General features: G+C 37.1%; 1 long non-coding RNA gene across 1 annotated transcript in view; it reads left to right on the forward strand.

Moving 5' to 3' along the window:
* The first annotated feature begins 13,188 nt into the window (after positions 1-13,188).
* The window catches only part of LOC115296523, a 13,435-nt gene continuing 12,260 nt past the window's right edge, over positions 13,189-14,363 (forward strand). Inside the window, exon 1 of the long non-coding RNA XR_003910913.1 lies at positions 13,189-13,228. This is a non-coding gene — a long non-coding RNA (uncharacterized LOC115296523). The remainder of the gene's footprint in view (positions 13,229-14,363) is intronic.

The raw sequence follows: 14,363 nt of genomic DNA on the forward strand, positions 1-14,363 counted from the left end.
TATTTATTTTTAATACAGAGAGAGACAGAGCATGGGAGGGGGAGGGGCAGAGAGAGAAGGAGACACAGAACTGGAAGCAGGCTCCAGGCTCTGAGCTAGCTGTCAGCACAGAGCCCGACGCGGGGCTCGAACCCACAAACGTGAGATCTGACCTGAGCCGAAGCCGGAGGCTTAACCGACTGAGCCACCCAGGCACCCCTATCAATCTATTCTTTTTTGGTTGAAGTTTACTGTAATGCTTATGCAATCTCCCTATATTTTAAGATTGTAGAGATATCATCTTATTAATTTACTCTAGAACTTTCAAAGTTTGGACTTTCACTTTTAAATCTCTAATTAAGTATTACAATGTACACTGTGAGGTAGAGATAAAATTTCTTTTAAAAAAATGCACCTGAGGGCACCTGGGTGGCTCAGTTGGTTGGACCTCTGGCTTCGGCTCAGGTCAGATCTCACGTTTGTGGGTTCGAGCCCCGCGTCAGGCTCTGTGCTGACAGCTAGCTCAGAGCCTGGAGCCTGCTTCCGGTTCTGTGTCTCCTTCTCTCTCTGCCCCTCCCCCTCTCATGCTCTGTCTCTCTCTGTATCAAAAATAAATAAAACGTTAAAAAAAATGCACCTGAAGCACTCATTACTATCCATGCATTCTTCCTTATCTGTAATCCCATCTCTTTCTTGGATGAGCTCTCTATATGGACATAGATCTGTCTCTTCTAGCTGGCAGAATGATGTGGCAGAAATAAAGATTAGTGAACTTGAAGCAATAGAAACTAAAAAAAGTAAAACGTATTTTTTTAAAAAGCTAAAAAATGTAACTGCATCAGTGAGCCTTAGGACAACTTCAAGACACCATATATAATATAACTGGAGTTCCCAAAAGAGAAGGGATGAAGACCAAAAATGTTTTTAAAGAAATCATGTAAAATATTTTCCAAATATGGTGAAAAGTATAAACCTACAGATCTAAGAAACTCAGTAAAGTCAAAGCAGAAGAAACCTGAAGAAAACTATACCAAATTACATCATCATTAAATTGCTCAAAACCAGTGACAAAGTGAAAAAAAATTTTTTTAAGTAGCCAGGAGGAGAAAAAAACATTTTACTTTTTTTTTTTTTTTTAAGAGAGAGAGAGAGACAGCATGAACAGGGGAGGGTCAGAGAGAGAGGGAGACACAGAATCTGAAGACAGGCTCCAGGCTCTGAGCTAGCTGTCAGTACAGAGCCCAACACGGGGCTCGAACCCACAAACCGAGAGATTATGACCTGAGCCGAAGTCAGACGCTTAACTGACTGAGCCACCCAGGCGCCCCCGAGAAAAAACATTTTAGCCAGAGGAATGTAGATAAGAACAGCAGGTTTCTCAACAGTTTAGCACAGAAGTAGGATATGAAACAACATACACAAACCTAAGTTAGCAGTATGCCGTATAATAAGTTTTGAAATCAGTAAGTATGAGACCTCCAACTTTGTTCATTTTTTTTTCTTTCAAGATTATTTGGATATAGGGTCCCTGGGGATTCCGTATGGATTTGGGGGTGGGTTTTTATATTTCTGCCAAAAACACTTTAGGACTTTGATAGGCATCTCATTAAATTGTAATGTAAACTGCTTCAGTATATTGGCATCTTAGCAATATTAAGTTTTCCAGTCCATGAACTGAAAATGTCTTTCCATTGATTCATTTCTTTAATTTCTCTCAGAAACATTTTGTGTTTTTAGTGTACAAATCCTCTGTGGTTGGATTTATTACTAGATATTTTATGTGTTTCAATGCTATTATAAATGAAATTATTTTCTTCATTTCCCTTCTGGACTGGTCATTTTTAGCAACTACTTTTGCCATAACGAGTTTCTTCGTCTGGAAATCTCATGTCTTCTGTTAGTGTTCCTGACACTGTGGAAGGCTATCTTAGTAGATTGTAGGTAGGGCAAAATTAACCCGCTCATAACCTCACAAATTGTCATGATATGGAGAAAAAGAAGGGTTTCACTATAGATGCTAAAAACATTAAAATATTAATAAAGTAATAATATAAACTGCTTTAATGCAATATATTTGACTATCAAAATAAAATAGATGAGTTTATTTAAAAACACAAATCATCTTGAACTGACCCAAAAAGAAATATAAAAATTTAATAACTCTATATAGATTGTTAAAAACAAATTAGTAACTATAACTACCTGAAAAAGAATCTTCAGGCTTAGTGTGTTTCACTGATGATTTCTCTAAAAAATTTAAGAAAACAATAATAACACTCCTATGCAAATCTCTCAGAAAAGAGAAGGAACACTTCCCAAGTCTTTTTATAAAGCCACCATTGCCCTGATATCAAAACATTACAAGGAAAGCCAACTACAGACCAATATCTCTTAACAAAATAGTAACAAAAATATTCAAAGCAATAGCAAACTGTATAACAATATATATAAAAGTTAATGTTTCATGATCAAGAGGGGTTTATTCTGGGAATGTAAGTCTGGCTCAACATTCAATTAATGTAATTTACCATAGCAACAGATTAAAGAAGATAAAACAATGATTTCAGTAGATGTTGAAAAAGTATTTGACAGAATTAAACATTTATTCATGATAAAAGTAACTTTCAGGAAACTAGAAATAGAGGGATATTCTTCAAGCTGATAAAGGACATCTATGAATAACCCACAGCTGATACTATATTTCATGATGAAAGATCCTTAAGATTAAAAACAAGACAAGGATACCTTTTCTCACCATTTCTATTCTGTATTGTGCTGCTCGTCTGAGGTGAATGACAGAGGAATGAAAGAACTTTGGAGGGTGATGGATATGTCTATTTTTATTGTGGCATAGCACATGGTCTATACAGTTGTGAAAACTCATCAAATTACACACTTAAAGCAAGAACATTTTACTATATGTAAATTATACTGAATCAAAATTGGTAAAACACAGGGCTTAAACGTTTGTTTGTTCTCTTTAGATGTAATCCACATCCCTCTCTCACTAAGAGGCCTCTTTTCTCAGAGTGTGTATTTATCACTTTGATTTTCTATAATTAACTTGGCCGCTAGAGGGAACCCATATTTCATGAACCCCAAAGCTCGGCAATAATTTAAAAAGCACATCATCTATGGATATAAATGCACAGAAAATCTCTTTTTCATTATCAGATTTTTAATCTGCCTATTATTTAGAAATAATATTTGTTAAAACCCTTTTAGGCCATAGTCATACAGAAGATAAACTTGTTACTTGTGAAAGAGGTGAAGCTTCTTTTATCAGTGTATTTAACTACTGGACTCAATCTTGACTTTCATGTAGGTGTTGTGGGTCATTTAGACATAACCTTGGTATTTTTTTAAATAAAGGTTATATTTTTGGTTACAAGAAATATGCATGTTCATTATAGAAAATGTGAAAGTGACAGAAAAATTGAAAGAAGAGAAAGAGGAAGGGGAGAAGAATCCATAGAGGCCCCTACTGTCATCATAATCACTGCCTGCAGATATGAGTTCTGTCAACATTTGGGCATATTGCCCCAGAGGTTTCATTTATACAGTATTTTTACTTGATCATAATCACATATAACAAAATGTTAGAATTTAACTGCTATTAGATATCTAACCTTGAAAATGAAGCATAAATTACATACTTTTTCAGAATGTAGAATGTTCATAATTTATTATGTCCCTTTGAAGTGTTAATAGTACTCAACTAGGAAAGTTACAATAAAATGTTATTAATATTCAATAGTCACATTAAACTGTCCGTATTTCTTTGGGTGGTTCTCTCATGCAGGAAAATCTATCTGCTGAGTCTTTACAACTGGAAAGAGCTGGGCAGTGGATGGCAACATTTTTTCCTTATCCTAAATAATCTCCACTTAAGTTGATGGAGAGAAAAAAATGTAATCTCTGAGCAGTAAAAAGCCTCAGATGAAAAGAAAACTTAAAAAAAGTTTTTTTTCATTTATTTATTTTTGAGAGACAGAGTGAGACAGAGCGCAAGTGGAGGAAGGGCAGAGGGAGAAGGAGACACAGAATCTGAAGCAGGCTCCAGGCTCTGAGCTGTCAGCACAGAGCCCGACACAGGGCTCGAGCCCATGAACTGTGAGATCCTGACCGGAGCTAAAGTCGGACACTTAACCGACTGAGCCACCCAGGCGCCCCAAAAAGAACATTTAAAAAAAGTATTTACATGGTGGGCTTATGCTGTATTCCCAAGGAAAAGAAAACTGTACATACGTTCCAACTCAGTTTTACCTTGTCATATAACAATAGTGTATTCATGTTTAAGTAGAGGGGACAAGGAAATGGATGGTAAACACTAAGTCTTGTGCCTTGTTTGTGGAATTACCTGTACTTTTATTAAAATCCACTTGGCACAGATGAATTGTATGTAGATCTTAACTGATGGAAGGGATAAAGGGAAGAGAGTAAATGTTAATGTTAACAATTATATGTAAACAGCATTTAGTAATATTTATTGAAGACATATTCGTGGCACTGTAGGTCTTTTATTACATGAATCACCATTTCTTTGTTTAATCTTTGTAAGGATTTATGGGGAGTAACTATTTTCTTTCTCATTTTACTGAGATAGAATCTGAGATAGAAGTCAAATAACTTTCTCAAAGTCACACAGCTAGTAGGTACCAAAGTTGGGGTTTACACATTAGTCTATTTGCCTATAATAGTCCTCTCCTTAACCCGCGCCTCTTATTTCTGGGAACCTCACATATATGACCCTTTCAAAGCGAGATTTCTTTTTTCCACGTAAAGTACCTTATTACCATCATCATGTTCTGTTCAAAGAAACCTCAGCCTAAGGAATTAATTTAAAAGAACTGATATTCAACCCCTGAAAAGAACTCCAAAGGGCAATTTCATTCCTAATACAAACCACAAATGAGGTTTTTGGTTTAATCTACTACTTTATTAAATACCAAGGTCCGGAGTGGTTTGCTCTTATACTTACGATTGTTATTATTTCATCCATTGTGTCTAGGCTGTTATATTCTGATAGTTGTAACATATACTTGTATAGGTATATACAAGTGTATATACAAATAAATGTGTATACACAAGTAATTGTAGTATATCAGTTGGTTCTATGAGACACCTGTGGAGTAGAAATAAAACGCTTTCTTAACATCTAAAAGTGGAAGAATAAACCACATCCCCATGATGCTTTTTATTGAAGGCCTTTAACTGATATGGTGTGCAAATGAGTAATTTGGGGAATCAGACCTGAAAGCACCTAACAGTGAAGACAGTGTTGCATTTACTTATGAAAGTAAATACGATAATTTAAGATTTAATGAACTATTCAGCACATACTATGTGCCTATATCAATAAGCTGGCAGTTGATTAAATTGTCTCTGGTCATTGTTAAAAATGGATTCCCCGCATCGGGCTTGTGCTGACAGTGCGGAGTCTGGAGCCTGCCTCAGAGTCTCTGTCTTTCCCTCTCTCTCTCTCTGTCTCTCCCCCGATCACACTGTCTCTCAAAAATTAATAAAATGTTTTTTAAAAAATGGATTAAACACCCATTCTAGGTTTTTAAAACTTTTTTAGAAAAATTTTTATGTTTATGTATTTGTTTTTAGAGAGAGAGAGAGAGTGAGCAGGGGAGGGGCAGAGAGAGAGGGAGAATGAGAATCCCAAGCAGGCTCCACACTGTCAGAGTGAAGCCCGATGCAGGGCTCGAACTCACGAAACCGTGGTATTGTAACCTGAGCTGAAACCAAGAGTCTGTTGCTTAGCTTAACTGACTAAGCCACCTAGGCGCCTCTAGATTTTTAAAACTTTTAATAAAAAAGATCAGACACTCACTGTTATGATGTCTAAAAAGTTAAAAAAAATAAAAATAAAGAAAAGTGAAATGAGAAAGGAGGGATGTATGGAATAAGACACCGGTATTTCATATAATATTGATTACAAATACATGGGAAGATGTAGCTTAGTATGTGAGTCAAAAAGACTGCCAGGTGAATGCCACAAATGGGCAACCACTAAGTCATTGCACGTGTTGAACCTGAAGGGTCTCAGGCACATGGAGGACCTGCTTCCACAAGGGGAGAAAAGGAGGTACTGAACTGAGCATGCTTGATTCATTCTTTCCAGATAGGATAAGTTATTTCTCCTCCTGAGAGAATCATAAATAGGGCAAGTAAAGACTAAGAATGTTATGCAACCTGAGCTAGTTCAACTTAAAAAGAACCATGAGGGGTGGAAGGGTGTTCTCCTCATAGGTATTTCTAAAATATTAAAAAGAACAACAGTAACAACCTGCATATATAACAGGAGTCAAAATCAGCATCATGCCTAATCACGGAACAATGAAAGAAATTGCCTGAAAGGCTGAAATTGAGACAAAGATGTCTAGAGCACATAATTATATGCACCAGACAATGCATTAGACAACGGAAAGAAATGAGATCGTAATTAGAGCAAAGGAAGCAAAGGACTAGAAGCCCACAACTGTATCTACATAAAACTTTTAAAATTAATAATGGTATAGTCCAACAATAAAATACTATGTCTCACGTCTCTCTACCTGCACAGAAATATATGGAAATATTTACTGAAGTTGAACATTCACCAAAACATATTTTTACACAAAGCAAACAAAGTACAAAACAGTATACATGGTATTTCCCCATGTGTATCATAAAAGGTGTGTGTGTGTGTGTGTGTGTGTGTGTGTTCATATCTACATCATGCACACATGCAAACTCATGTGCTGGTATAGACTTTTTCTCCAAGATACCCACACACAAAAAATTAGTAATCCTAATAGGTTCTGGGAAGAAGAAACAAACATCTGTAGTAGGAGGAAGAGATTTATTTTATTTTATTGTATTTTTTACTGTATAACTCTTTTTACCAATTGAATTTTTATAATGTGTACATAACATTTTTCTTTTGATAAATAAGTGTAACCAGTTTACCTACTCGATAGTGTAAATTCTAGATTCTGAATGACTAACAATATGTTAAGTGTTTATGGAATGATTATAAAAGAAGTTTGGAATTTAGATCTTTTTGTCAGAGCAGTACTAAATTTTGAAAGATTCAGGGGAAATTGGGTCAGTTCTTGGGCCAACTAAGTGTCTTGTATATTTTGAAGCATATGGTGAGTACAAACAATAAGAATTTTTATAGTGAATCAGATGAGTAAGCCACTTGTTATGGGCTGAATTTTGTCCCCTCTAAAATATACACGTTGAAATCCTAACTCTCAGTACCTCAGAATGTGACCTTATTTGGAGAATAGACTATTTAAAAAGGTAATTAAGTTAAAATGAGGTCACAGGGTAAACCCTAATCTACTGTGACTAGTGGTCTCATAATAAAAGATTAGGACATGGACATACTCAAAGGGAAGACCATGTGAGCATACATGGAAACATGGCCATCTGCAAGCCAGAAAGAAAGGGTTTCAGAAGAAAACCCTAAGGATACCTTGACCTTGGCCCTCTAGCCTCCAGAACTATGAGAAAAACAAATTTCTGTTTTTTCAAGCCACTCAGTCCATGGTACTTTGTTATGGCAGCCTGAGCAAGCTAATACTCAACCTAGGCTCGGTGATATGGCTGCAGGTGATAAGCAGCCCTTGAAGAATCTCAGTAGAAGGCCCTTTGAAGATCTGCTCTGTAGAATGATCACTTTGCAGTGCATAAGATTGACTGCGGAGACTAGTTAGGAAGTTACATCAATGGTCCAGTGAAAGCTGGGGCGTATTTAAAGCACTTTCACAGGGAAGGGAGAGGAGGAATTAAGGGGGTAGAAGTTACAGGATCCAGAGCCCAGTTGGATGCAAAGCAGAGAGAGAGGGTCAGTCTGTGATGAAACTGAGGTCCCTGGCTTAGGCAGCTAAGTGAATGGTTAATAAAGCAAAATGGAGAAAGAGGAGCAGTGGGCTCCCCATCTGAACTCTGGGGAGAGCTAACTAAATTACAGTGGTTACATGTTAATACTGGCACCAAGGAGAAAATACAGGAGTAGGCATCAATCCAGATTAAGATCAAAGCACTTGATGACCCAGAGAGGGGAGGCTCATAGAGCTGGCACGGAGTAGCAGTCAGGATGTCTTAGGCGGCCTGATGAATTACCACGTCAGGGAGAAGAAATGCACCTCACCCAGAAACACACAGAGGGTCTCTTTGTGGAGGGAAGTCTCATCATTCCACAAAGGCAGGTGCAATCAGGGTGCAGCTGGCCTTGCTAACTGAAGCAGAAATAATGAAAGAAAAAGGAGATAACAGTCTTGGCATCATGCCTTGGCTCTGCCTTTGACAGGCTTGATAACCTTGGGCACATCAGTTGACTTCCTTTTGCCTCATTTCTTCTCACTTAGCAAGTCAGGGTGAAAATGAACTGATTGTTATTATGACACTTCATTAGCTAATTAATACTTAGAGGGCTCATAATAAGCCCCCTGTGGGAGGTGATTTATAGATTAAGAGCTGAAGAGTAAGTAAGAAATGAACCAAATGGAAGGGCTAGGAGGTGTTGAGATGAAAGATGTCCTAGTTAGAGGGAACAGTCTCTGTAAGACCGAGCCCGAACAGAAAATGGTATTTTCGGAGAACCAAGAAGTGATTTGATATGAGTACAGTATAGAGTTTTATCAGGACGAAGTGAGAAAACAGAAATTGCAAGCAGTTAAGGAATCTGTTCAAGTTCACATAGCAATAAGAGTCTGACCTGTGAATGGAGCATACCTGCACCAGGACTTGCATTTAAACTTTTTAATAACTATTATTAATCCTATACAACCTCCCTGCAACACTATACAAAGAGGAGAAGGCCGTTGCCAATATTTATGCCTGCGTTTAGAAAGTTACAGAGTGATGTGGGGAGAAGCACTGGGTGATATATGGAAACCAATTTGACAATAAACTATTAAAAAATAAAATAAAATAAAGTTACAGAGTGAATATTCACTTGAGCTTAAATAGAAAGATCCATGTGAGAATGTTAGAACAAGTGTCATTAGGTATACTGATTTTGACCACAAAAGCATGTAAGCTAAAATTAGAGACAGTCTACTAACCCTTTTTTCCACTCTAGTCCTCCAAAAAAAACATAGAAACCATCTCAAAATAGATTTTGTGACTAACACAAGATTTTGATGACTGGTTTTCTCTTGTAAATAATTGCATTTATTTTACAAACAAAACAAAACCCAGATCCAGATCAATTCAGTTTTATAACGGACTTAGCAATTGACGGGATTGAACTGGTTTGTCTATAACTTTTTCCTAGAGCATTGACCCACAGAAGATTATACACACTGATTATAAAATTCTCTGTCCTCTGTGTTCTAATGTTTTGCTATGAAGGGCTAAGTTGTGGAATTATTTTTGTTTGTCCTGCTTGTGGTTTGTTGGGATTCCTGAATCTGATGCTTGTTGTCTGGTGACCATGGAGGTACGTTCCTCAGATCTTCCTCCAATGGAAGGAAGCTGCTGGACAGGCTCAGGTGACATCCTAGGGTGGCATCCGGTGTAAAAATGCACCATCCCCTGCACCTCCCAAATGCATACTTACATTTCAACCCTTATCTCAAGGTCTGCCCTCATCCCATTTTTACCCAATAATTTGTCAACTGTGCTTGAAGTGGATTTCCAGCAACACTTCTTGAAGTTAAAGGATTTCCTCCAAAGGGGGAGGAAAGAAAGGCAATTTTGCTCAGAATTCCTCTTAGCTAAAATACCTTTGTTTTGGTCTGCATAAGACAACTTATGGCCTTTTTAATCACATACATGGTCAGTAGGGTTAATTATAAGAAGACATGCCACGTCACATGAAAGGTATAGTCACAGGTCTCTCAAATCTATAACAGAGCTTTGATTTAAATACTACCTACTTGGTGGCTCAGTAGGGTGAGCATCTAACTTTTGATTTCAGCTCAGGTCATAATCTCAGGGTCATAGGATCAAGCCCCACTCCAGGCTCCACAATGGGCACTGAGCACAGAGCCTGTTAGAGATTCTTTCCCACTCTGCCCCTTTTCTTCTTTCCCCTCACCCCCGCTTGTTCACACACTCTCTCTTAAAGTAAGTAAATAAGCAAATAAATAAATATCAGTTCACCTAAGAAGAAAAACTTTTGTCTCAGGTCACCTTGGCAAGCAGTGTAACTGTCTTCAATCTTTTTAATCGTATACCCTCAGAAGTCACACATCTTTCAGTGCATCTCTGAAAGGAGACTATTTGGATTACTGAAAATGAGAACACTGACTTTAAAAAACAGTTTATTTAAAATTCCAAAGTGATTTAATGTTCGTTATTGTTTTTTAAAAATAACTGTAAAATACATGAATTTCAAAACAAATTTGTTTGTCTCAAACATTATACCAAATTTGTCTCAGACATTACACCAACCATATATTTAGGATACAGTGTTCTGTCTGAACTACCACAATTTTGTACCTTTTACTATGAATGATGTCAGTTAAAATGTAAGAATCCTTTCAGCAATAAACCATCAGAAAGCACTTATTACTATGTATGTAATATGTGCATGATACATGTAGTTCTATGCATAAGATTCAGTGTTAGGCTTGCTAATCTACACATGGATCTTGCAAGGTGCCACCATAGACATTCCCTCATACGTTGTTCAGCAGTCTTATTTGATCTATTGTTTGCTCGTGTGTTCTGTCTTCAGAATCTCACTAAGATCTCATTTACTATTGAGAAGGCAGAGCCTATGTTGTCCAAATCATAAAGAAAGTGTTCTGTGTTCCTATTTAAGTTCCCATTTAAAGTAATGGTGAGGTCTCCACCGCTGCGCCCAGACCACAGGGCTCCACCTACATCTCCAGAGTCCTTGGAAGTTCATTAAGCTCAGACATGACCCCCTCACCAGAGTTTGAATGCAGAGTGGAAATTCTGGGATTTAAAAATAATGTATTCACTAATCACTTATGGTCTAAGAAGAAACTCTTGGGGCACCTAGCTGGCTCAGTTGGTTAGGCGTCTGACTTCAGCTCAGGTCATGGTTTCACAGTTCATGAGTTTGAGCCCCACATCAGGCTCTGTGCCGACAGTTCAGAGCCTGGAGCCTGCTTCGGATTCTGTGTCTCCCTCTCTCTCTGTCCCTCCCCCACTCACGCTCTGTCTCTCTCTGCCTCTCAAAAATAATTCAACGTTAAAAAAATTAATAAAATAAAAAAAAGAAACTCTTACAAAAGTATTATTTGGTGCACCTGGGTGCCTCAGTTGGTTGGACATCCGATTTCTGCTCAGGTCATGATCTTGTGGTTCGTGGATTCGGGCCACCATCAGGCAGATGGTGCTTAGAGCCTGGAGCCTGCTTCTGATTCTTTCTCCCTCCCTCTCTGCCCCTCTCCCCCTCACACTCTGTCTCTCAAAAAATAAAAACTAAACATTATATTTATTTATAAATATATATAAACATTATATTCATATTTATTTAAAAAAGAAAGTATTAACAGCAATTTCTTTAACCTCAACAAGCTGTACAACATCCACAATAAATATTACACTTAGTGGTGAAATGTTTAAGAAGTTTGTTGAAAACAAAACAAAAGTACTTGTTAGCATCACTCCTATACAAGCTTGTACTGAAAATTTTAATCAGGGTAGTAAGGCTAGAAAAAAAATGCATTTATAATGAATTGGGGAAAAACTGCCATTTGAAGTAGATGACAAAATTGTTAATGTGAAAGGTGCAAAATAATTAAAAGGTACATAATTAGAAGACTGATGGGTATAAAAATATACACAAGAATCAGGAAATGCAATCTTATAGACACCACTTAAAATAAATAGCATCTGGATGCAAAAGTCTCTAGAAATAAGATTAACATGTAATGTGCAAGGTGAAAACTTTAAATGCTATTTAAAGACTTCAATTTATGATACCCCTGGGTGGCTCAGTCGGTTGGGTGTCCGACTCTTGATTTCGGCTCAGGTCATGATCTCATGGTTCCTGAGTTCGAGCCCTGCATCAAACTCTTCACTGTGCGTGCATCCCCACTGCTTGGGATTCTCTCTCCTTCCCTGTCTTCCTCTCTCTCTCTCTCCCTCTCCCCTACTCATGTGCATGCTCACACTCTCAAAATAAACTTTGAAAAAAAGACTTCAATTTATGAACTCTATCAAGTTCTCCAAATGGAAGATTTGCTATTTTAAAGAGGCATCAACTACCCGACTCAAAATGATTTAAAAATTCAATGCCCTTTCACTCAAAATTCACTAATTCAAGATGATTCCATATTCTAATTCTAATTCTAAAAATATGTTAGAATAAGAGAATAATAATATATTCTATATTCTAATTTATATGAATAAATTAAGAAGGGCTAAGACACTCCTAAAGAGGAACAATAATTTTGGGGAACTTGCCTTTCCACTTATCAAGAACTTTTAATGCTATAGTAATTAAGCAAGTGTGGCACTGGTACCATATAAACAGATGGACAAAACGATGTGGAAAGAAATTGAGTTTCGGAACAAACCTATATATGTTATCTTGATTTATGGCAGAGATTGGAAAATGATGGACTTTTTTAAAGTGGTGGTGGTACAACTTGTTATCCATATGTGAAAAGTAAAAGCGAATTTCTACCTCACATTGTAGAGGAAAATCAACTCTGAGTTCTAAATATGAAAGACAAACTATCCAATTTTTAGAAGGCAATACAGAATATTTTTATGATTTGAGGAGACTAGACATAAGAAAAAAAGTTATACCATAAAAAGTTATTTTAAGAAACACCATAGATATAAAACTTTTTGCCACACATATAAATGACAAATGATTAGTATGTAAAACATGTTTTTAAAAGCTTTTGTGAAATAACACATAGCATAATAGTACAAATGGCCAAAACAATAAAAATTTCACATAAGGCCAAATACAAATGGCTCATAATCATGCACAAAGATATTCACTCTCACTTGTAATAAGGGAAAGGCATATTAAAACCACCAGAAGATGCCATTGTGTATTGTCAACAATTTTAAAAGTATGACAATTACAAGTGATGGCCAGTAGGGGGAGGAAGAGGAACATTCATAAATCGCTTGTGGGTGGAATAAATCAGTACTATTTGGAAAATAGCATTGTTTGATGAAATTGAAGATATATATACCCTATGAGGGAGTAATTCTTCTCCTACATATGTATTTCAGAGTGTCGCTTACACATGTGCATCCAGAGCAATCCGAATGTGTTGAGATCTCTGTTGTTCATACTAGCAGGACGGTAAGCAGCTCCAGTGACCACCCAGCAGTGAATCATAGAGATAAATGCTGGTGTTGTCATAAAATGGAATAGCAGTCATCTGTAAAAATGAATCAGCCTAGATAAACTCACAAATATATTTCTGAGAGAAATATACATCATATTTATTCATATTTATACATCATCTTATTTACTCACAATTCGCCCTAGAGAGGATTTTACTCATAGGCAGTAACTTAAAAAGATAAATGATGAATGACTGAGACTGAGTTCAGGATGAGAGTTAAAGTGGGTGCAGGGTGGGGTCAGTGACAGGGAAGGAGAGGGACGATATTTGAGGAATGTACATAATGCTTCCGGTATCCTGGTGATGTTCCATGTCGTAGGTTTGGACGTGACCATACTGTGTTCATTTTGCTACTGTTCCTAAAACTGTACATGTCTGTATGTATATAGACACACACTTATGGTATACATATGCATACATATATAATATTTTATAAAGTCTTTTATATAAAACACATATACATGTATTTTTACAAGATATGTTTTATTACAATCTTTTAAATCTATACTATATTGTACAATTTTCAAAAACCTTTTTATTTTTTTAATAGTTTATTATCAAATTGGTTTCCATACAACCCCCAGTGCTCTTCCCCACAAGTGCCCTCCTCCATCACCACCACCTCTTTTCCCCCCTCTCCCTTCTCCTTCAACCCTGTTTGTTTTCAGTATTCAATAGTCTCTCAAGTTTTGCATCCCTCTCTCTCCCCAACTCTCTTTCCCTCTTCCCCTCCCCCTGGTCCTCCATTAGGTTTCTCCTGCTCTCCTGTTAGACCTGTGAGTGCAAACATATGGTATCTGTCCTTCTCTGCCTGACTTATTTCACTTAGCATGACACCCTCGAGGTCCATCCACTTTCCTACAAATGGCCATATTTCATTCTTTCTCATTGTCATCTAATACCCCATTGTATATATATACACTACATCTTCTTGATCCATTCATCAGGTGATGGACATTTAGGCTCTTTCCATGTTTTGGCTATTGTTGACAGTGCTGCTATGAACATTGGGGTACATGTGCTCCTATGCATCAGCACTTCTGTATCCTTGGGTAAATCCCTAGCAGTGCTAGTGCTGGGTCATAAGGG

This window comes from Suricata suricatta, chromosome 1 (assembly GCF_006229205.1).
Source record: "Suricata suricatta isolate VVHF042 chromosome 1, meerkat_22Aug2017_6uvM2_HiC, whole genome shotgun sequence".
Taxonomy (NCBI): domain Eukaryota; kingdom Metazoa; phylum Chordata; class Mammalia; order Carnivora; family Herpestidae; genus Suricata; species Suricata suricatta.